Genomic DNA, 23222 nt, shown 5'->3' with positions numbered 1-23222 from the left:
CCAACCCCTCCACCACCCACCACCCCTCGCCCCCGATTGCCTCCAACCATAGGCTGATGTTCGCCGGTGTCGTATCAGTGAAATATTCTTGAGTACGGCGTAAAACACCAATCAAATAAATAAATAAACAAATACAAGCAAACATTAGAACACCTTTCTACCATGAATGAACCTCAGAATCAAGCAAAATGATTTATTAATTTATTTCATTGGTGTTTTACGCCGTACTCAAGAATATTTCACTTATGCGACGGCGGCCAGCATTATGGTGGGAGGAAACCGGGCAGTGCCCTGGGGGGAAACCCACGACCATCCGCAAGTTGCTGGAAGGCCACTTATGGCCGTAGAGGAAGCCAGCATAAACTGGACTTGAACTCACAGCGACTGCACTGGTGAAAGGCTCCTAGCTCATTACGCTACGCCAGCCCCCCTCCCGCCCCAAGCAAATTGAGTAATGAACAAAGACTGTAGGTCCAATACATTATAGGACTTTCGCAGTATTGTCTACTGGAATTTAATGCCATTAACACTATTACCTGAACATTGTAGAACTGCTGTAAAACTGTTTTACCTTGGCCCCTATGAATGAATCGATGTCTTCTAAAAATACCCACAGTTTTTGGCGTCCGGTGAGCTTCCGGTGAGCAAGGCAGACGGATGTGGCGCCTTTTCAGGTCTGGCTGCTCAATTACTCCCCTCTTTGCTCTCGGTACTCACGATGCAGCCGTTTCGACGTTTTACTACTATCATGTGCGTCCATGTACGGCTTCTAGCAGCAAATGGAAATGCAAGCCTCTCTCAAACCTCAGTTTGGGGTGAGGGAGGTGGAGCTCCCCAGTGCGATAAAACCCAAGAATGTATTGGAACAAAAACGGATTGTGGTCGAAGAAAAATTCCATGACAGCAGCATCGCCATATACCTTTACGGAAAGCTAACGATCTTAAGCAAGTGCTGATAGCCTCGTGTTCGGGATGGCTTTTAATGTGGCTACTATCGTCTGAAACTTAGCCCCACGGATATTTAAAGTCACCAGTCCCGTGGGTGGAGAATATTTAGGGTACAGCCTCGGCCTTGTGAGCGTGTTGGATCGGAAAAAATGCTTGCTGGAACTCGCTGTGTAAAATCTGATCCGGAAGGAGTGCACGCTAGCGACCAGAGCTGTAATGTGCGCAATTTTGCCGATGTTAGACAGAATTCCTTCAAAGTTGTGTTTGGCGCAGTGTGTGGTAGACCGGAAGACTCGCGATCGGGATGTCACACGATCAGTTGTTAAATGATCAAACTCATGAACTATCAGAAAATGACGTTTATGTAAGACATACAGGATCAAGGCCACTACTGAAAAGCTTTCATAGTGGGAATGTTTTCCTAAGGGCGCCAAAGGACCAATGACTCTTATTCAGTTCACATTTTGTTAGAGCGTCATCCGACGATACCCATGGGTCAGTTATTACATGCCAAGGCTGACTCTTGTTATATCCCATTTTAAGAAACAAAAGGATTTCTGCATTCACCTGTTCCCATGGGTGTAATGTTATTTAATAAATAGTAGACAGTGGTGTGCAGTGCTCCCTTGTGTGGTCTTGCATCAAGCTAGCTAAATACTACTTGCTTTCACAAAATATATTTCGGACTTTGAAGAATTCAGCAGTACCTTTCCTGATGTGGGAGTTTTTTTATGTGTGCTCATGTGGAATATATAAAAAATGAAGTTATACATAAATATCTCAACTATAAATCCACATGAACATTTGATTTTGGCGGTGTATGCATGCAGTAAATGGAAAAAATACAATATGAAAAGAAACCGAATATGCGAGGGCCGAAACGTGACAAAATTTTTTAGAAGCTTTCCAGGAATCGAACCTGGAATCTCCTCATCCGTAGTCAGGCGCATTATCCATTAACCACAATCCCCCAACGGATATAACCGGCTAACGTTTTCAAGCATTCGATAAAGAAATGGAACAGCGCAAGGGAGAAAAACCATCATTACTCGTAGCATTATACATATTTTAAGTGTTGAGCGGGTGTGACAACATATATAAGTTAACAGTCGGAACATAATGTCCTGCACATTGCCTACTATATACAAGGAATATTCAGCCAACAAAGAAGGACTAGTCATCTTATTGTGTGCCACAAGATACGCTTGCCAGACTGACAGAAAGTCACGCATAGAAAGCATGGTAATTATCAATCAAACAAATTTTAAAATGCAACTAACACAAGACAAATTGAATAAAAACTTAAGGGTTGATTGTATAATTATTGGACTAAATATTTAGGTCACACGATGGTTATACGAAAATTTAGGGCAAAGAATTTTCTGCAATCACCTGTTCCCATGGGTGTAATGGTATTTAATAAATATTAGACAGTGGTGTGCAGTGCTCCCTTGTGTGGTCTTGCATGAAGATAGCTAAATACTACTTGCCTTCACAAAATATATTTCGGATTTTGAAGAATTCTGCAGTAACTTTCCTGATGTGGGAGTTTTTTATGTGTGGTCTGGTTTAGTACACTAATAAAATTTGCTGTTCTTTAGTGAAGTGTTAAACATCCATCAAACAAATATATAAAAAATGAAATTATACCAAAATATCTCAAATATAAATCCACATGTTAGGCCAACAAAGAAGGACGAGTCATCTTATCGTTTGCCGAAAGATACGCTTGCCAGACTGACAGAAGCTCACACATAGAAAGCATGGTAATTATCAATCAAACAAATTTTTAAAATGCTACTAACACAGAAGACAAATTTAACAGAAAATTTTCGGTTGATTGTAGTATAAAAGGACTAAATTTTTAGGTCACACGATGGTTATACCAAATATTAGGACAAACAATTTTCTGCATTTACCTGTTCCCATGGGTGTAATGGTTTTTAATAAATATTAGACAGTGGTGTGCAGTGTTATCTTGTGTGGTCTTGCATCAAGCTAGCTAAGTACTACTTCCTTTAACAAAATATATTGAGGACTTTGAGGAATTCAGCAGTAACTTTCCTGATGTGGGAGCAATTTAATGTGTGCTCCGCTTTAGTACACTAATAAAATTTGCTGTTCTTTAGTAAAGTGTTAAACATCCATCAAACAAGTGTATAAAAAATGATGTTATACATAAACATCTCAACTATAAATCCACATTAACATGTGGTTTTTGGTTGTGTACTCATGCAGTTAATGGAAAAAATACAATATTCAAAGAAAGCTAATATCCGATGGACGAAATGTGACAAAAACTTACGAGCTTGCCAGGATTCGAACCTGGAATCTCCTGATCCGTAGTCAGGCGCGTTATCCATTGCGCCACAAGCCCACAAAGGATACAAGCGACAAAAGTTTTCAAGTGTTCGATAAAGAAATGGAACAGCGCAAAGGAGAAAACCTTCATTTTGTAGCATTACACATATACAAACTTTCAATCGGGTGTAACAACATATATAGGTTAACATTCGGAACATAATGTCCTGCACGTTTCCTACTACACACAGGTAATATTAGGCCAACAAAGAAGCACGAGTCATCTTATCGTGTGCCGAATGATACGCTTGCCAGACTGACAGAAGCTAATGCATAGAAAGCATGGTAATTATCAATCAAACAAATTTTTAAAATGCTACTAACAAAAGACAAATTTAACAAAAATTTATCGGTTGATTGTATTATTAAAGGACTAAATATTTAGGTCACACGATGGTTATACCAAATATTAGGACAAAGAATTGTCTGCATTTACCTGTTCCCATGGGTGCAATGGCATTTAATAAATATTAGACAGTGGTGTGCAGTGCTCCCTTGTGTGGTCTTGCATAAAGCTGGGTTAATACTACTTGCTTTCACAAACTATATTTCGGACTTTGAAGAATTCAGCAGTACCTTGTCTGATGTGGGAGTTTTATTTATGTGTGCTCCGGTTTAGTACACTAATAAAATTTGGTGGTCTTTAGTGAAGACTTAAACATCCATAAAACAAATTTATAAGAAATGAAGTTGTTTATAAATATCTCGACTATAAATCCACATGAAAATGTGATTTTGGATGTGTGCGAATGGAGTAAATGGAAAAAATATAATATGCAAAGAAAGCGAATATCCGATGTGTTGAGCGAGTGTGAAAACATGTATAAGTTAACAGTCGGAACATAATTTCCTGCACATTGCATACTACACACAAGGAATATTAAGCCAACAAAGAGGGGGGAGTCATCTTATCGTGTGCCACAAGATACGCTAGCCAGACTGACAGAAGGTCAAAAATAGAAAGCATGGTAATTATCAATCAAACAAATTTTTAAATGCTACCAACGCAAGACAAATTCAATAAAAACAAACAGTTGATTGTATAATTATTGGACTAATTATTTAGGTCACACAATGGTTATAGGAAAATTTAGGGCAAAGAATTTTCTGCATTCACCTGTTTCCATGGGTGTAATGGTATTTAATAAATATTAGATAGTGGTGTGCAGTGCTCCCTTGTGTAATCCTGGATGAAGCTAGCTAAATACCATTTGCTTTCCAAAAATCTATTTAGGACGTTGAAGAATTCAGCAGTACCTTTCCTGATGTGGGAGTTTTTATATGTGTGGTCCGGTTTAGTGCACTAATAAAATTTGCTGTTCTTTAGTAAAGTGCTAAACATCCATCAAACAAATATGTAAAGAATAAAATTATACAAAAATATCTCAAATATAAATCCACATGTTAGGCCAACAAAGAAGGACGAGTCATCTTATTGTGTGCCGAAAGATACGCTTGCCAGACTGACAGAAGCTCGCACATAGAAAGCATGGTAATTATCAATCAAACAAATTTTTAAAATGCTACTAACACACAAGACAAATTTAACAGAAAATTTTTGGTTGATTGTATTATAAAAGGACTAAACATTTAAGTCACACCATGGTCATACCAAATATTAGGACAAAGAATTGTCTGCATTCACCTGTTCCCATGGGTGTAATGGTATGTAAAAAATATTAGACAGTGGTGTGCAGTGCTCCCTTGTGTGGCCTTGCATCAAGCTAGCTAAGTACTACTTGCTTTTACAAAATATATTGAGGACTTTGAGGAATTCAGCAGTAACTTTCCTGACGTGGCAGCATTTTTATGTGTGCTCCGCTTTAGTACACTAATAAAATTTGCTGTTCTTTAGTAAAGTGTTAAAAATCCATCAAACAAGTGTTGAAAAAATGAAGTTATACATAAATATCTCAACTATAAATGTGTACTCATGCAGTAAATGGAAAATATGCAATATTCAAAAAAAGCGAATATCCGATGACGAAATGTAACAAAAACTTACGAGTTTGCCAGGATTCGAAACTGGAATCTACTGATCCGTAGTCGGGCGCGTTATCCATTGCGCCACAAGCCCACAACGGATACAAGCGACAAAAGTTTTCAAGTGTTCGATAAAGAAATGGAACAGCGCAAAGGAGAAAACCTTCATTTTGTAGCATTACACATATACAAACTTTCAATCGGGTGTAACATCATATATAGGTTAACATTCGGAACATAATGTCCTGAACGCTTCCTACTACACCCAAGTAATATTGGGAAAACAAAGAAGGACTAGTCATCTTATTGTGTGCCACAAGATACGCTTGCCAGACTGACAGAAGCTAACGCATAGAAAGCATGGTAATTATCAATCAAACAAATTTTTAAAATGCTACTAACACAGAAGACAAATTTAACAGAAAATTTTCGGTTGATTGTAGTATAAAAGGACTAAATTTTTAGGTCACACCATGGTTATACCAAATATTAGGACAAACAATTTTCTGCATTTACCTGTTCCCATGGGTGTAATGATTTTTAATAAATATTAGACAGTGGTGTGCAGTGCTCCCTTGTGTGGTCTTGCATCAAGCTAGCTAAGTACTACTTGCTTTCACAAAATATATTTCGGACATTGAAGAATTTAGCAGTCAATCCCATGATTTGGGAGTATTTTATGTGTGCTCCGCTTTAGTACACTAAAAAAAATTGCTGTTTTTTAGTGAAGTGTTAAACATTCATCAAAGAAATATATAAAAAAATGAACTTATACATAAAAATCTGAACTATAAATCCACATGTTAGGCCAACAAAAAAGGACGAGTCATCTTTTCCTGCCGAAAGATACGCTTGCCAGACTGACAGAAGTTCACGTAAAGAAAGCATGGTAATTATTAATGAAACAAATTTTTAGAATGCTAGTAAGACAAGACAAATTTAATAAAAATTTATCGGATGATTGTATTTTTAAAGGCCTAAATATTTAGGTCACACGATGGTTATACCAAATATTATGACAAAGAATTTTCTGCATTCACCTGTTCCCATGGGTGTAATGGGAATTAATAAATATTAGACAGTGGTGTGCAGTGCTCCGTTGAGTGGTCTGTATGAAGGTAGCTTAATACTACTTGCTTTCACAAAATATATTTCGGACTTTGAAGAATTTAGTAGTCAATCTCATGATGTTGGATTTTTTATGTGTTCTCCGGTTTAGTACACTAATAAAATTTGCTGTTCTTTAGTGAAAACTGAGACATCCATAAAATAAATATATAAAGAATGAAATTATATGAAAATATCTCAACTATAAATCCACATCAACATGTGGTTTTTGTTTGTGTACTCATGTAGTAAATGGAAAAAATACAATATTCAAAGAAAGCGAATATCCGATGGACGAAATGTGACAAAAACTTACGAGCTTGCCAAGATTCGAACCTGGAACCTCCTGACCCACAGGCCCTTATCGGATAAAAGCGGCTAAAGTTTTTAAGTGTTCGATAAAGAAATGCACCAGCGCAAAGGATTTCTTTATTTATTTATTTTATTGGTGTTTTACGCCGTTCTCAAGAATATTTCACTTATAAGACGACGGCCAGCATTATGGTGGTTGGAAACCGTCACAGCCCGTGGGAAACCCACGACCATAAGCAGGTTGCTGGAGGACCTTCCCACTTACGGCCGGAGAGGAAGCCAGCATGAGCTGGACTTGAACTCACAGCGACCGCATTGGTGAGAGGCTCCTGGGTCATTATGTTGTGCTGGCGCGCTAACCGTCTGAGCCACGGAGGAAATGGAAAAAAACTATTATTACTCATAGCATTATACATATTTTAAGTGTAGAGCGAGTGTGACAACATTTATAGGTTAACAGTCGGAACATAATGTCCTGCACATTGCCTTCTACACACAAGGAATATTCAGCCAACAAAGAAGAACCTGTCACCTTATCGTGTGCCACAAGATACGCTAGCCAGACTGACAGAAGATCAAAAATAGAAAGCATGGTAATTATCAATTAATCAAATTTTTAAAATGCTACCACAACAAAACAAATTCAATGAAAACTTAACGGTTGATTGTATAATTATTGGACTAAATATTTAGTGGTGTGCAGTGTTCCCTTGTGTGGTCTTGCATGAAGATAGCTAAATACTATTTTCTTGCACAAAATATATTTCGGATTTCAAGAACTCAGCAGTCACTCTCATGCTATGGGTGTTTATTATGTGTGCTCTGGTTTAGTACACTAATAAAATTTGCTGTTCTTCAGTCAAATGTTAAACATCCATCAAACAAATATATAAAGAATGAAATAATACGAAAATATCTCAACTATAAATCCACATCAACATGTGGTGTTTAATTGTGTACTCATGCAGTAAATAGAAAAAAATAAAATATTCAACGAAAGCAAATATCCGATGGACGAAATGTGACAAAAATTTACGAGCTTGCCAGGATTCGAACCTGGAATCTCCTGATGCGTAGTCAGGCGCGTTATCCATTGCGCCACAAGCCCCCGACAGATGGAAGCGACCAACGTTTTCAAATGTTTGGTAGAGAAATGGAACAGCGCAGAGGAGAAAAACCATCATTACTCGTAGCATTATACATATTTTAAGTGTTGAGCGAGTGTGACAACATATATAAGTTAACAGTCGGAACATAATGTCCTGCACATTGCCTACTATATACAAGGAATATTCAGCCAACAAAGAAGGACTAGTCATCTTATCGTGTGCCACAAGATACGCTCGTCAGACTGACAGAAGATCACGCATAGAAAGCATGGTAATTATCAATCAAACAAATTTTTAAAATGCTACTAACACACAAGACAAATTTAACAAAAATTTATCGTTTCATTGTATTATAAAAGGACTAAATATTTAGGTCACACCATGGTTATATCAAATATTAGGACAAAGAATTTTCTGCAATCACCTGTTCCCATGGGTGTAATGGTATTTAATAAATATTAGACAGTGGTGTGCAGTGTTATCTTGTGTGGTCTTGCATGAAGATAGCTAAATACCACTTGCTTTCACAAAATATATTGAGGACTTTCAAGAATTTAGCAGTACCTTTCCTGATGTGGGAGTTTTTTCATGTGTGCTCCGGTTTAGTACACTAGTAAAATTTGCTGTTCTTTAGTAAAGTGTTAAACATCCATCAAACAAATATATAAAACATGAAGTTATAAAGAAATATCTCAACTATAAATCCACATGAACATGTGATCTTGGCTGTGTGCTAATGGAGAAGATGGAAAAACTACAATATTCAAAGAAAGCAAATATGCCATGGCTGACATGTGACAAAAATATACGAGCTTGCCAGGATTCGAACCTGGAATCTCCTTATCCGTAGTCAGGCGCGTTATCCATTGCGCCACAAGCCCCAATGGGTACAAGCGGCTAACGTTTTCAATTGTTCTGTAAGGAAATGGAACAGTGGAAAGGAGAAAAACCATCATTTCTGGTAGCATTATACATACTTTAAGTGTAGAGCGAGTGTGACAACATATATAGGTTAACAGTCGGAAAATAATGTCCTGTACATTGCCTTCTACACACAAGGAATATTAAACCAACAAGGAGGGAGGAGTCATCTTATCGTGTGCCACAAGATACGTTAGCCATACTGAGAGAGGATCAAAAATAGAAAGCATGGTTATTATCAATCAAACAAATTTTTAAAAGCTACCAACAGAAGAAAAACTCAATGAAAACAAACAGTTGATTATATAATTATTGGACTAAATATTTAGGTCACACGATGGTTATACGAAAATTTAGGGCAAAGAGTTTTCTGCATTCACCTGTTCCCATGGGTGTAATGGTATTTAATAAATATTAGACAGTGGTGTGCAGTGCTCCCTTGTGTGGTCTTCCATGAAGATACGTACATACTACTCGCTTTTACACGTTATACTGAGGATTTGAAGAATTCTTATGATGTGTGAGTTTTTTATGTGTGCTCCGGTTTAGTACACTAATAAAATTTGCTGTTATTTAGTGAAGTGTTAAACATCCATCAAACAAATATATAAAAATGAAGTTATAAAGAAATATCTCAACTATAAATCCACATGAACATGTGATTTTGGCTGTGTGCGAATGGAGTAAATGGAAAAAATATAACATGCAAAGAAAGCGAATATGCGATGTGTGAAATGTAACAAAAATCTACAAGGTTGCTAGGATTCGAACCTGGAATCTCCTAATCCGTAGTTAAGCGCGTTATCCATTGCGCCAGAAGCCCCCAACGGATACAAGGGGTAAAAGTTTTCAAGTGTTCAATAAAGAAATGGAACAGCGCAAAGGAGAAAAATCTTCATTACTCGTTGAAGAATTCAGCAGTAACTTTCCTGATGTAGGAGTTTTTTTATGTGTTCTCCGTTCTTTTGCTGTTTTTTAGTGAAGACTTAAAGATCCATTCAGCAAATATATAAAAAATGAAGTTATACATAGATATCTCAACTATAAATCCACATGAACATGTGATTTTGGCTGTGTGCGCATGGAGAAAATGAAAAAAAATACATTATGCAAAGAAAGCGAATATCCGATGGAAGAAATGTGACAAAAATCTACGAGTTGCCAGGATTCGAACTTGGAATCTCTTTATCCGTAGTCAGGCGCGTTATCCATGGCGCCACATGCCTCCAACGGATACAAACGGCTAACGTTTTCAAGTGTTCTATAAAGAAATAGAACAGCGCAGAGGAGAAAAACCATTATTACTCGTAGAAGGATATATATTTTTACGTGTTGAGCGAGTGTGACAACATATATAAGTTAACAGTCGGAACATATTGTGCTGCACATTGCCTTCTACACACAAGGAATATTAAGGCAACAAAGAAGGACGAGTCATCTTATCGTGTGCCACAAGATACGTTAGCCAGACTGACAGAAGGCCAATAGAAAGCATGGTAATTAGCAATTAAACAAATTTTTAAAAAGCTACCAACACAAGACAAACTCAATGAAAACTTAACGGTTGATTGGACTAAATATTTAGGTCACACGATGGTTATTCGAAAAATTTATGGCAAAGAATTTTCTGCATTTACCTGTTCCCATGGGTGTAATGGTATTTAATAAATATTAGACAGTGGTGTGCAGTGCTCCCTTGTGTGGTCTTGTATGAAGCTAGCTAAATACTACTTGCTTTCACAAATTATACTGAGGACTTTAAAGAATTTAGTAGTCTATCTCATTATGTGGGATTGTTTATGTGTGCTCCGGTTTAGTACACTAATAAAATTTGCTGTTCTTGAGTGAGAACTTAAATATCCCATAAAATGAATATATAAAGAATGAAATTATACGAAAATATCTCAACTATAAATCCACATCAACATGTGGTTTTGGTTGTGTACTCATGCAGTAAATGGAAAAAATACATTATTTAAAGAAAGCGAATATCCGATGACGAAATGTGACAAAAAATCTACGAGCTTGCCAGATTCGAAACCTGGAATCTCCTGATCCGTAGTCAGGCGCGTTATCCATTGCGCCACAAGCCCGCAAATGATAAAAGCGGCTAACGTTTTCAAATGTTCGATAAAGAAATGGAACAGCGCAAAGGAGATAACCTTCACTTTGTAGCATTACACATATACAAACTGTCAGTCGGGTGTGACAACATATATAGGTTAACAGTCGGAACATAATGTCCTGCACTATTTCTACTACACACAGGTAGTATTAGGCCAACAAAGAAGGACGAGTCATCTTATCGTGTGCCGAACAGAAATTCACGCACAGAAGACACGGTAACTATCAATCAAACAAATTTTTAAATGCTACTAACACAAGACAAATTTAACAAAAAATTATCGGTTGATTGTATTATTAAAAGACTAAATATTTAGGTCACACCATGGTTATATCAAATATTAGGACAAAGAATTTTCTGCATTCACCTGTTCCCATGGGTGTAATGGTATTTAATAAATACCATTACCATTATCATTTCTCGTAGCATTATACATATTTTAAGTGTTGAGCAAGTGTGACAACATATATAGATTAACGGTTGGAACATAATGTCCTGCTGTCCTGCACATTGTCTACTACACACAAAGAATATTAAGCCAACAAAGAAGGACGAGTCATCTTATCGTGTGCCACAGGATACGCTAGCCAGACTGAAGGAAGATCAAAAATAGAAAGCATGGTAATTATCAATCAAACAAATTTTTAAAATGCTACGAACACAAGACAAATTCAATGAAAACTTAACTGTTAACTATAATTATTGGACTAAATATTTAGATCAAACGATGGTTATACCAAATATTAGGGTAAAAGAATTTTCTGCATTTACCTGTTCCCATGGTTGTAATGGTATTTTATAAATATTAGACAGTGGTGTGCAGTGCTCCCTTGTGTGGCCTTGCAATAAAGCTAGCTAAATACCACTTCCTTTCACAAAATATATTGATTACTTCGAAGAATTTAGCATTCACTCTCATGATGTGGAAGTTTTTTATGTGTGCTCGGGTTTAGTACACTAATAAAATTTGCTGTTCTTTAGTGAAGTGTTAAACATCCATCAAACAAAGATAAAAAGAATGAAAAAATACGAAAATATCTCAACTATAAATCCACATCAACATGCGGTTTTTTGGTTGTGTACTCATGCAGTAAATGGAAAAAAATACAATATTCAAAGAAAGCGAATATCCGATGGACGAAATGTGACAAAAATTTACGAGCTTGCCAGGATTCGAACCTGGAATCTCCTGATCCGTAGTCAGGTGCGTTATCCATTGTGCCACAAGCCCCTAGCGGATAAAAGCGGCAAACGTTTTCAAGCGTTCGCCACAAGCCCACAACGGATAAAGCGGGCTAACGTTTTCAAGTGTTCGATAAAAAAATGGAACAGTGTAAAGGAGAAAAACGTCATTACTCGTAGCTTTATATTTTTAAGTGTTGAGCGGGATGTGACAACATATATAGGTTAACAGTCGGAACATAATGTCCTGCACATTGCCTACTACACACAGGTAATATTGGGCCAACAAAGAAGCACGAGTCATCTTATCGTGTGCCACAAGATACGCTCGTCAGACTGACAGAAGGTCACGCAAAGAAAGCATGGTAATTATCAATCAAACAAATTTTTAATTGCTACTAACACAAGACAAATTAACGAAAATTTAAGGGTTCAATGTAAATTATTTTTAAAGTACTAAATTTTTAGGTCACACCATGGTTATATCAAATATTAGGACAAAGAATTTTCTGCATTTACCTGTTCCCATGGGTGTAAATGGTATTTAATAAATATTAGACAGTTGGTGTGCAGTGTTCCCTTGTGTGGTCTTGCATGAAGATAGCTAAATACCACTTGCTTTCACAAAATATATTCATTACGTTGAAGAATTTTAACAGTAGCTATAATTAAGTGGTAGTTTCTTATGTGTGGTCTGGTTTAGTGCGCTAATAAATTTGCTGTTCTTTAGTGAAGTCTTCAACATCCATCAAAACAAATGTATAAACAATGAAAATATGCAAAAATATCTCAAATATAAAACCATATGAACATGTGATTTTGACTGTGTAAGCATGCAGCAGATGGAAGAAATACAATGTCCAAGGAAAGCAAATATCCGATGGACGAAATGTGACAAAAATTTACGAGCTTGCCAGGATTCGAACCTGGAATCTCCTGATCCGTAGTCAGGCGCGTTATCCATTGCGCCACAAGCCCACGACGGATACAAGCGGCTAACGTTTTTCAAGTGTTCGATAAAAAAATGGAACAGTGCAAAGGAGAAAAACGTCATTACTCGTAACATTACAAATATTTTAAGTGTTGAGCGGGTGTGACAACATATATAGGTTAACAGTCGGAACATAATGTCCTGCACATTGCCTACTACACACAAGAAATATTTAGCCAACAAAGAAGCACGAGTCATCTTATCGTGTGCCACAAGATACGCTCGTCAGACTGACAGAAGGTCACGCAAAGAAAGCATGGTAATTATCAATCAAACAAATTTTTAATTGCTACTAACACAAGACAAATTTAACGAAAATTTAAGGGTTCAATGTAAATTATTTTTAAAGTACTAAATTTTTAGGTCACACCATGGTTATATCAAATATTAGGACAAAGAATTTTCTGCATTTACCTGTTCCCATGGGTGTAATGGTATTTAATAAATATTAGACAGTGGTGTGCAGTGCTCCCTTGTGTGGTCTTGCATGAAGATAGCTAAATACCACTTGCTTTCACAAAATATATTTATTGCGTTGAAGAATTTTAACAGTAGCTCTAATTATGTGATAGTTTCTTATGTGTGGTCTGGTTTAGTGCACTAATAAAATTTGCTGTTCTTTAGTGAAGTGCTCAACATCCATGAAACAAATGTATAAACAATGAAAATATGCAAAAATATCTCAAATATAAATCCTTATGAACATGTGATTTTGACTGTGTAAGCATGAGCAGATGGAAGAAATACAATGTCCAAGGAAAGCAAATATCCGATGGACGAAATGTGACAAAAATTTACGAGCTTGCCAGGATTCGAACCTGGAATCTCCTGATCCGTAGTCAGGCGCGTTATCCATTGCGCCACAAGCCCACAACGGATTGAGGAAGCCAACGTTTTCAAGTGTTCGATAAAAAAATGGAACAGTGCAAAGGAGAAAAACGTCATTACTCGTAGCATTACATATATTTTAAGTGTTGAGCGGGTGTGACAACATATATAGGTTAACAGTCGGAACATAATGTCCTGCACATTGCCTACTACACACAAGAAATATTTAGCCAACAAAGAAGCACGCGTCATCTTATCGTGTGCCACAAGATACGCTCGTCAGACTGACAGAAGATCAAAAATAGAAAGCATGGTAATTATCAATTAATCAAATTTTTAAAATGCTACCACCACAAAACAAATTCAATGAAAATTTAAGGGTTCAATGTAAATTATTTTTAAAGTACTAAATTTTTAGGTCACACCATGGTTATATCAAATATTAGGGCAAGGAATTTTCTGTATTTACCTGTTCCCATGGGTGTAATGGTATTTAATAAATATAAGACAGTGGTGTGCAGTGCTCCCTTGTGTGGTCTTGCATGAAGATAGCTAAATACCACTTGCTTTCACAAAATATATTTATTGCGTTGAAGAATTTTAACAGTAGCTCTAATTATGTGGTAGTTTCTTATGTGTGGTCTGGTTTAGTGCACTAATAAAATTTGCTGTTCTTTAGTGAAGTGCTCAACATCCATCAAACAAATGTATAAACAATGAAAATATGCAAAAATATCTCAAATATAAATCCATATGAACATGTGATTTTGACTGTGTAAGCATGAGCAGATGGAAGAAATACAATGTCCAAGGAAAGCAAATATCCGATGGACGAAATGTGACAAAAATTTACGAGCTTGCCAGGATTCGAACCTGGAATCTCCTGATCCGTAGTCAGGCGCGTTATCCATTGCGCCACAAGCCCACAACGGATTGAGGAAGCCAACGTTTTCAAGTGTTCGATAAAAAATGGAACAGTGTAAAGGAGAAAAACGTCATTACTCGTAGCATTACATATATTTTAAGTGTTGAGCGGGTGTGACAACATATATAGGTTAACAGTCGGAACATAATGTCCTGCACATTGCCTACTACACACAAGAAATATTTAGCCAACAAAGAAGCACGAGTCATCTTATCGTGTGCCACAAGATACGCTCGTCAGACTGACAGAAGGTCACGCAAAGAAAGCATGGTAATTATCAATCAAACAAATTTTTAATTGCTACTAACACAAGACAAATTTAACGAAAATTTAAGGGTTCAATGTAAATTATTTTTAAAGTACTAAATTTTTAGGTCACACCATGGTTATATCAAATATTAGGACAAAGAATTTTCTGCATTTACCTGTTCCCATGGGTGTAATGGTATTTAATAAATATTAGACAGTGGTGTGCAGTGCTCCCTTGTGTGGTCTTGCATGAAGATAGCTAAATACCACTTGCTTTCACAAAATATATTTATTGCGTTGAAGAATTTTAACAGTAGCTCTAATTATGTGATAGTTTCTTATGTGTGGTCTGGTTTAGTGCACTAATAAAATTTGCTGTTCTTTAGTGAAGTGTTCAACATCCATCAAACAAATGTATAAACAATGAAAATATGCAAAAATATCTCAAATATAAATCCATATGAACATGTGATTTTGACTGTGTAAGCATGAGCAGATGGAAGAAATACAATGTCCAAGGAAAGCAAATATCCGATGGACGAAATGTGACAAAAATTTACGAGCTTGCCAGGATTCGAACCTGGAATCTCCTGATCCGTAGTCAGGCGCGTTATCCATTGCGCCACAAGCCCACGACGGATACAAGCGGCTAACGTTTTCAAGTGTTCGATAAAAAAATGGAACAGTGCAAAGGAGAAAAACGTCATTACTCGTAACATTACATATATTTTAAGTGTTGAGCGGGTGTGACAACATATATAGGTTAACAGTCGGAACATAATGTCCTGCACATTGCCTACTACACACAAGAAATATTTAGCCAACAAAGAAGCACGAGTCATCTTATCGTGTGCCACAAGATACGCTCGTCAGACTGACAGAAGGTCACGCAAAGAAAGCATGGTAATTATCAATCAAACAAATTTTTAATTGCTACTAACACAAGACAAATTTAACGAAAATTTAAGGGTTCAATGTAAATTATTTTTAAAGTACTAAATTTTTAGGTCACACCATGGTTATATCAAATATTAGGACAAAGAATTTTCTGCATTTACCTGTTCCCATGGGTGTAATGGTATTTAATAAATATTAGACAGTGGTGTGCAGTGCTCCCTTGTGTGGTCTTGCATGAAGATAGCTAAATACCACTTGCTTTCACAAAATATATTTATTGCGTTGAAGAATTTTAACAGTAGCTCTAATTATGTGATAGTTTCTTATGTGTGGCCTGGTTTAGTGCACTAATAAAATTTGCTGTTCTTTAGTGAAGTGTTCAACATCCATCAAACAAATGTATAAACAATGAAAATATGCAAAAATATGTCAAATATAAATCCATATGAACATGTGATTTTGACTGTGTAAGCATGAGCAGATGGAAGAAATACAATGTCCAAGGAAAGCAAATATCCGATGGACGAAATGTGACAAAAATTTACGAGCTTGCCAGGATTCGAACCTGGAATCTCCTGATCCGTAGTCAGGCGCGTTATCCATTGCGCCACAAGCCCAGAACGGATTGAGGAAGCCAACGTTTTCAAGTGTTCGATAAAAAATGGAACAGTGCAAAGGAGAAAAACGTCATTACTCGTAGCATTACATATATTTTAAGTGTTGAGCGGGTGTGACAACATATATAGGTTAACAGTCGGAACATAATGTCCTGCACATTGCCTACTACACACAAGAAATATTTAGCCAACAAAGAAGCACGAGTCATCTTATCGTGTGCCACAAGATACGCTCGTCAGACTGACAGAAGGTCACGCACAGAAAGCATGGTAATTATCAATCAAACAAATTTTTAATTGCTACTAACACAAGACAAATTTAACGAAAATTTAAGGGTTCAATGTAAATTATTTTTAAAGTACTAAATTTTTAGGTCACGCCATGGTTATATCAAATATTAGGACAAAGAATTTTCTGCATTTACCTGTTCCCATGGGTGTAATGGTATTTAATAAATATTAGACAGTGGTGTGCAGTGCTCCCTTGTGTGGTCTTGCATGAAGATAGCTAAATACCACTTGCTTTCACAAAATATATTTATTGCGTTGAAGAATTTTAACAGTAGCTCTAATTATGTGGTAGTTTCTTATGTGTGGTCTGGTTTAGTGCACTAATAAAATTTGCTGTTCTTTAGTGAAGTGTTCAACATCCATCAAACAAATGTATAAACAATGAAAATATGCAAAAAATATCTCAAATATAAAACCATATGAACATGTGATTTTGACTGTGTAAGCATGCAGCAGATGGAAGAAATACAATGTCCAAGGAAAGCAAATATCCGATGGACGAAATGTGACAAAAATTTACGAGCTTGCCAGGATTCGAACCTGGAATCTCCTGATCCGTAGTCAGGCGCGTTATCCATTGCGCCACAAGCCCACAACGGATTGAGGAAGCCAACGTTTTCAAGTGTTCGATAAAAAATGGAACAGTTCAAAGGAGAAAAACGTCATTACTCGTAGCATTACATATATTTTAAGTGTTGAGCGGGTGTGACAACATATATAGGTTAACAGTCGGAACATAATGTCCTGCACATTGCCTACTACACACAGGTAATATTGGGCCAACAAAGAAGCACGAGTCATCTTATCGTGTGCCACAAGATACGCTTGTCAGACTGACAGAAGGTCACGCACAGAAAACATGGTAATTATCAATCAAACAAATTTTTAATTGCTACTAACACAAGACAAATTTAACGAAAATTTAAGGGTTCAATGTAAATTATTTTTAAAGTACTAAATTTTTAGGTCACACCATGGTTATATCAAATATTAGGACAAAGAGTTTTCTGCATTTTCCTGTTCCCATAGGTGTAATGGTATTTAATAAATATTAGACAGTGGTGTGCAGTGTTCCCTTGTGTGGTCTTGCATGAAGATAGCTAAATACCACTTGCTTTCACAAAATATATTTATTGCGTTGAAGAATTTTAACAGTAGCTCTAATTATGTGGTAGTTTCTTATGTGTGGTCTGGTTTAGTGCACTAATAAAATTTGCTGTTCTTTAGTGAAGTGTTCAACATCCATCAAACAAATGTATAAACAATGAAAATATGCAAAAATATCTCAAATATAAATCCATATGAACATGTGATTTTGACTGTGTAAGCATGAGCAGATGGAAGAAATACAATGTCCAAGGAAAGCAAATATCCGATGGACGAAATGTGACAAAAATTTACGAGCATGCCAGGATTCGAACCTGGAATCTCCTGATCCGTAGTCAGGCGCGTTATCCATTGCGCCACAAGCCTCCAACGGATTGAGGAAGCCAACGTTTTCAAGTGTTCGATAAAAAAATGGAACAGTGCAAAGGAGAAAAACGTCATTACTCGTAGCATTACATATATTTTAAGTGTTGAGCGGGTGTGACAACATATATAGGTTAACAGTCGGAACATAATGTCCTGCACATTGCCTACTACACACAGGTAATATTGGGCCAACAAAGAAGCACGAGTCATCTTATCGTGTGCCACAAGATACGCTCGTCAGACTGACAGAAGGTCACGCACAGAAAGCATGGTAATTATCAATCAAACAAATTTTTAATTGCTACTAACACAAGACAAATTTAACGAAAATTTAAGGGTTCAATGTAAATTATTTTTAAAGACATAAATTTTTAGGTCACACCATGGTTATATCAAATATTAGGACAAAGAGTTTTCTGCATTTACCTGTTCCCATGGGTGTAATGGTATTTAATAAATATTAGACAGTGGTGTGCAGTGTTCCCTTGTGTGGTCTTGCATGAAGATAGCTAAATACCGCTTGCTTTCACAAAATATATTTATTGCGTTGAAGAATTTTAACAGTAGCTCTAATTATGTGGTAGTTTCTTATGTGTTGTCTGGTTTAGTGCACTAATAAAATTTGCTGTTCTTTAGTGAAGTGTTCAACATCCATCAAACAAATGTATAAACAATGAAAATATGCAAAAATATCTCAAATATAAAACCATATGAACATGTGATTTTGACTGTGTAAGCATGCAGCAGATGGAAGAAATACAATGTCCAAGGAAAGCAAATATCCGATGGACGAAATGTGACAAAAATTTACGAGCTTGCCAGGATTCGAACCTGGAATCTCCTGATCCGTAGTCAGGCGCGTTATCCATTGCGCCACAAGCCCCCAACGGATTGAGGAAGCCAACGTTTTCAAGTGTTCGATAAAAAAATGGAACAGTGCAAAGGAGAAAAACGTCATTACTCGTAGCATTACATATATTTTAAGTGTTGAGCGGGTGTGACAACATATATAGGTTAACAGTCGGAACATAATGTCCTGCACATTGCCTACTACACACAAGAAATATTTAGCCAACAAAGAAGCACGAGTCATCTTATCGTGTGCCACAAGATACGCTCGTCAGACTGACAGAAGGTCACGCAAAGAAAGCATGGTAATTATCAATCAAACAAATTTTTAATTGCTACTAACACAAGACAAATTTAACGAAAATTTAAGGGTTCAATGTAAATTATTTTTAAAGTACTAAATTTTTAGGTCACACCATGGTTATATCAAATATTAGGACAAAGAGTTTTCTGCATTTACCTGTTCCCATGGGTGTAATGGTTTTTAATAAATATTAGACAGTGGTGTGCAGTGCTCCCTTGTGTGGTCTTGCATGAAGATAGCTAAATACCACTTGCTTTCACAAAATATATTTATTGCGTTGAAGAATTTTAACAGTAGCTCTAATTATGTGGTAGTTTCTTATGTGTGGTCTGGTTTAGTGCACTAATAAAATTTGCTGTTCTTTAGTGAAGTGTTCAACATCCATCAAACAAATGTATAAACAATGAAAATATGCAAAAATATCTCAAATATAAAACCATATGAACATGTGATTTTGACTGTGTAAGCATGAGCAGATGGAAGAAATACAATGTCCAAGGAAAGCAAATATCCGATGGACGAAATGTGACAAAAATTTACGAGCTTGCCAGGATTCGAACCTGGAATCTCCTGATCCGTAGTCAGGCGCGTTATCCATTGCGCCACAAGCCCCCAACGGATTGAGGAAGCCAACGTTTTCAAGTGTTCGATAAGAAAATGGAACAGTGCAAAGGAGAAAAACGTCATTACTCGTAGCATTACATATATTTTAAGTGTTGAGCGGGTGTGACAACATATATAGGTTAACAGTCGGAACATAATGTCCTGCAAATTGCCTACTACACACAAGAAATATTTAGCCAACAAAGAAGCACGAGTCATCTTATCGTGTGCCACAAGATACGCTCGTCAGACTGACAGAAGGTCACGCAAACATAGCATGGTAATTCTCAATCAAACAAATTTTTAAAATGCTACTAACAAAAGACAAATTTAACAAAAATTTATCGGTTGATTGTACTTTTAAAGTACTAAATTTTTAGGTCACACCATGGTTATATCAAATATTAGGACAAAGAGTTTTCTGCATTTACCTGTTCCCATGGGTGTAATGGTATTTAATAAATATTAGACAGTGGTGTGCAGTGCTCCCTAGTGTGGTCTTGCATGGAGATAGCTAAATACCGCTTGCTTTCACAAAATATATTTATTGCGTTGAAGAATTTTAACAGTAGCTGTAATTATGTGGTAGTTTCTTATGTGTGGTCTGGTTTAGTGCACTAATAAAATTTGCTGTTCTTTGGTGAAGTGTTCAACATCCATGAAACAAATGTATAAACAATGAAAATATGCAAAAATATCTCAAATATAAAACCATATGAACATGTGATTTTGACTGTGTAAGCATGCAGCAGATGGAAGAAATACAATGTCCAAGGAAAACAAATATCCGATGGACGAAATGTGACAAAAATTTACGAGCTTGCCAGGATTCGAACCTGGAATCTCCTGATCCGTAGTCAGGCGCGTTATCCATTGCGCCACAAGCCCACAACGGATACATGCGACTAACGTTTTGAAATGTTCGATAAAAAAATGGAACAGTGCAAAGGAGAAAAACGTCATTACTCGTAGCATTACATATATTTTAAGTGTTGAGCGGGTGTGACAACATATATAGGTTAACAATCGGAACATATTGTCCTGCACATTGCCTACTACACACAAGAAATATTTAGCCAACAAAGAAGCACGAGTCATCTTATCGTGTGCCACAAGATACGCTCGTCAGACTGACAGAAGGTCACGCAAAGAAAGCATGGTAATTATTAATCAAACAAATTTTTAATTGCTACTAACACAAGACAAATTTAACGAAAATTTAAGGGTTCAACGAAATTATTTTTAAAGTACTAAATTTTTAGGTCACACCATGGTTATATCAAATATTAGGACAAAGAATTTTCTGCATTTACCTGTTCCCATGGGTGTAATGGTATTTAATAAATATTAGACAGTGGTGTGCAGTGTTCCCTTGTGTGGTCTTGCATGAAGATAGCTAAATACCGCTTGCTTTCACAAAATATATTTATTGCGTTGAAGAATTTTAACAGTAGCTCTAATTATGTGGTAGTTTCTTATGTGTGGTCTGGTTTAGTGCACTAATAAAATTTGCTGTTCTTTAGTGAAGTGTTCAACATCCATCAAACAAATGTATAAACAATGAAAATATGCAAAAATATCTCAAATATAAAACCATATGAACATGTGATTTTGACTGTGTAAGCATGCAGCAGATGGAAGAAATACAATGTCCAAGGAAAGCAAATATCCGATGGACGAAATGTGACAAAAATTTACGAGCTTGCCAGGATTCGAACCTGGAATCTCCTGATCCGTAGTCAGGCGCGTTATCCATTGCGCCACAAGCCCCCAACGGATTGAGGAAACCAACGTTTTCAAGTGTTCGATAAAAAATGGAACAGTGCAAAGGAGAAAAACGTCATTACTCGTAGCATTACACATATTTTAAGTGTTGAACAGGTGTGACAACATATATAGGTTAACAGTCGGAACATAATGTCCTGCACATTGCCTACTACACACAGGTAATATTGGGCCAACAAAGAAGCACGAGTCATCTTATCGTGTGCCACAAGATACGCTCGTCAGACTGACAGAAGGTCACGCAAAGAAAGCATGGTAATTATTAATCAAACAAATTTTTAATTGCTACTAACACAAGACAAATTTAACGAAAATTTAAGGGTTCAATGTAAATTATTTTTAAAGTACTAAATTTTTAGGTCACACCATGGTTATATCAAATATTAGGACAAAGAATTTTCTGCATTTACCTGTTCCCATGGGTGTAATGGTATTTAATAAATATTAGACAGTGGTGTGCAGTGCTCCCTTGTGTGGTCTTGCATGAAGATAGCTAAATACTACTTGCTTTCACAAAATATATTTATTGCGTTGAAGAATTTTAACAGTAGCTCTAATTATGTGGTAGTTTCTTATGTGTGGTCTGGTTTAGTGCACTAATAAAATTTGCTGTTCTTTAGTGAAGTGTTCAACATCCATCAAACAAATGTATAAACAATGAAAATATGCAAAAATATCTCAAATATAAAACCATATGAACATGTGATTTTGACTGTGTAGGCATGCAGCAGATGGACGAAATACAATGTCCAAGGAAAGCAAATATCCGATGGACGAAATGTGACAAAAATTTACGAGCTTGCCAGGATTCGAACCTGTAATCTCCTGATCCGTAGTCAGGCGCGTTATCCATTGCGCCACAAGCCCACAACGGATACAAGCGGCTAACGTTTTCAAGTGTTCGATAAAAAAATGGAACAGTGCAAAGGAGAAAAAACGTCATTACTCGTAGCATTACATATATTTTAAGTGTTGAGCGGGTGTGACAACATATATAGGTTAACGGTCGGAACATAATGTCCTGCACATTGCCTACTACACACAAGAAATATTTAGCCAACAGAGAAGCAGGAATCATCTTATCGTGTGCCACAAGATACCCTCTTCAGACTGACAGAAGGTCACGCAAAGAAAGCCTGGTAATTATCAATCAAACAAATTTTTAATTGCTACTAACACAAGACAAATTTAACGAAAATTTAAGGGTTCAATGTAAATTATTTTTAAAGTACTAAATTTTTAGGTCACACCATGGTTATATCAAATATTAGGACAAAGAATTTTCTGCATTTACCTGTTCCCATGGATGTAATGGTATTTAATAAATATTAGACAGTGGTGTGCAGTGCTCCCTTGTGTGGT

At 36.5% G+C, this 23222-nt stretch overlaps 17 non-coding genes across 17 annotated transcripts; all 17 read right to left on the bottom strand.

Annotated features, from left to right (window-relative positions):
• Positions 1-3252: 3252 nt before the first annotated feature.
• Trnar-acg (transfer RNA arginine (anticodon ACG)) lies at positions 3253-3325 on the bottom strand. The gene has a single exon. It is a non-coding gene; the product is annotated as a tRNA-Arg (tRNA).
• Positions 3326-7746: 4421 nt separating this feature from the next.
• On the bottom strand, positions 7747-7819 carry Trnar-acg (transfer RNA arginine (anticodon ACG)). Its single transcript has one exon. It is a non-coding gene; the product is annotated as a tRNA-Arg (tRNA).
• An 809-nt stretch (positions 7820-8628) lies between these two features.
• Trnar-acg (transfer RNA arginine (anticodon ACG)) lies at positions 8629-8701 on the bottom strand. Its single transcript has one exon. It is a non-coding gene; the product is annotated as a tRNA-Arg (tRNA).
• Positions 8702-10761: 2060 nt separating this feature from the next.
• Trnar-acg (transfer RNA arginine (anticodon ACG)) lies at positions 10762-10834 on the bottom strand. The gene has a single exon. It is a non-coding gene; the product is annotated as a tRNA-Arg (tRNA).
• Positions 10835-12024: 1190 nt separating this feature from the next.
• Trnar-acg (transfer RNA arginine (anticodon ACG)) lies at positions 12025-12097 on the bottom strand. Its single transcript has one exon. It is a non-coding gene; the product is annotated as a tRNA-Arg (tRNA).
• An 856-nt stretch (positions 12098-12953) lies between these two features.
• Positions 12954-13026, bottom strand: Trnar-acg (transfer RNA arginine (anticodon ACG)). The gene has a single exon. It is a non-coding gene; the product is annotated as a tRNA-Arg (tRNA).
• An 810-nt stretch (positions 13027-13836) lies between these two features.
• Positions 13837-13909, bottom strand: Trnar-acg (transfer RNA arginine (anticodon ACG)). The gene has a single exon. It is a non-coding gene; the product is annotated as a tRNA-Arg (tRNA).
• Positions 13910-14719: 810 nt separating this feature from the next.
• Positions 14720-14792, bottom strand: Trnar-acg (transfer RNA arginine (anticodon ACG)). Its single transcript has one exon. It is a non-coding gene; the product is annotated as a tRNA-Arg (tRNA).
• Positions 14793-15600: 808 nt separating this feature from the next.
• Positions 15601-15673, bottom strand: Trnar-acg (transfer RNA arginine (anticodon ACG)). The gene has a single exon. It is a non-coding gene; the product is annotated as a tRNA-Arg (tRNA).
• An 809-nt stretch (positions 15674-16482) lies between these two features.
• Positions 16483-16555, bottom strand: Trnar-acg (transfer RNA arginine (anticodon ACG)). The gene has a single exon. It is a non-coding gene; the product is annotated as a tRNA-Arg (tRNA).
• Positions 16556-17365: 810 nt separating this feature from the next.
• Positions 17366-17438, bottom strand: Trnar-acg (transfer RNA arginine (anticodon ACG)). The gene has a single exon. It is a non-coding gene; the product is annotated as a tRNA-Arg (tRNA).
• Positions 17439-18246: 808 nt separating this feature from the next.
• On the bottom strand, positions 18247-18319 carry Trnar-acg (transfer RNA arginine (anticodon ACG)). Its single transcript has one exon. It is a non-coding gene; the product is annotated as a tRNA-Arg (tRNA).
• Positions 18320-19129: 810 nt separating this feature from the next.
• Trnar-acg (transfer RNA arginine (anticodon ACG)) lies at positions 19130-19202 on the bottom strand. Its single transcript has one exon. It is a non-coding gene; the product is annotated as a tRNA-Arg (tRNA).
• Positions 19203-20011: 809 nt separating this feature from the next.
• Positions 20012-20084, bottom strand: Trnar-acg (transfer RNA arginine (anticodon ACG)). The gene has a single exon. It is a non-coding gene; the product is annotated as a tRNA-Arg (tRNA).
• An 806-nt stretch (positions 20085-20890) lies between these two features.
• On the bottom strand, positions 20891-20963 carry Trnar-acg (transfer RNA arginine (anticodon ACG)). Its single transcript has one exon. It is a non-coding gene; the product is annotated as a tRNA-Arg (tRNA).
• An 809-nt stretch (positions 20964-21772) lies between these two features.
• On the bottom strand, positions 21773-21845 carry Trnar-acg (transfer RNA arginine (anticodon ACG)). Its single transcript has one exon. It is a non-coding gene; the product is annotated as a tRNA-Arg (tRNA).
• Positions 21846-22654: 809 nt separating this feature from the next.
• Trnar-acg (transfer RNA arginine (anticodon ACG)) lies at positions 22655-22727 on the bottom strand. Its single transcript has one exon. It is a non-coding gene; the product is annotated as a tRNA-Arg (tRNA).
• Positions 22728-23222: the final 495 nt, after the last annotated feature.

This window comes from Liolophura sinensis, chromosome 10, assembly GCF_032854445.1.
Source record: "Liolophura sinensis isolate JHLJ2023 chromosome 10, CUHK_Ljap_v2, whole genome shotgun sequence".
In the NCBI taxonomy this organism is placed as follows: Eukaryota; Metazoa; Mollusca; class Polyplacophora; order Chitonida; family Chitonidae; genus Liolophura; species Liolophura sinensis.
The sequence above is the reverse complement of the archived record's forward strand: the minus strand, read 5'-3'. Positions and strand labels throughout refer to the sequence as shown.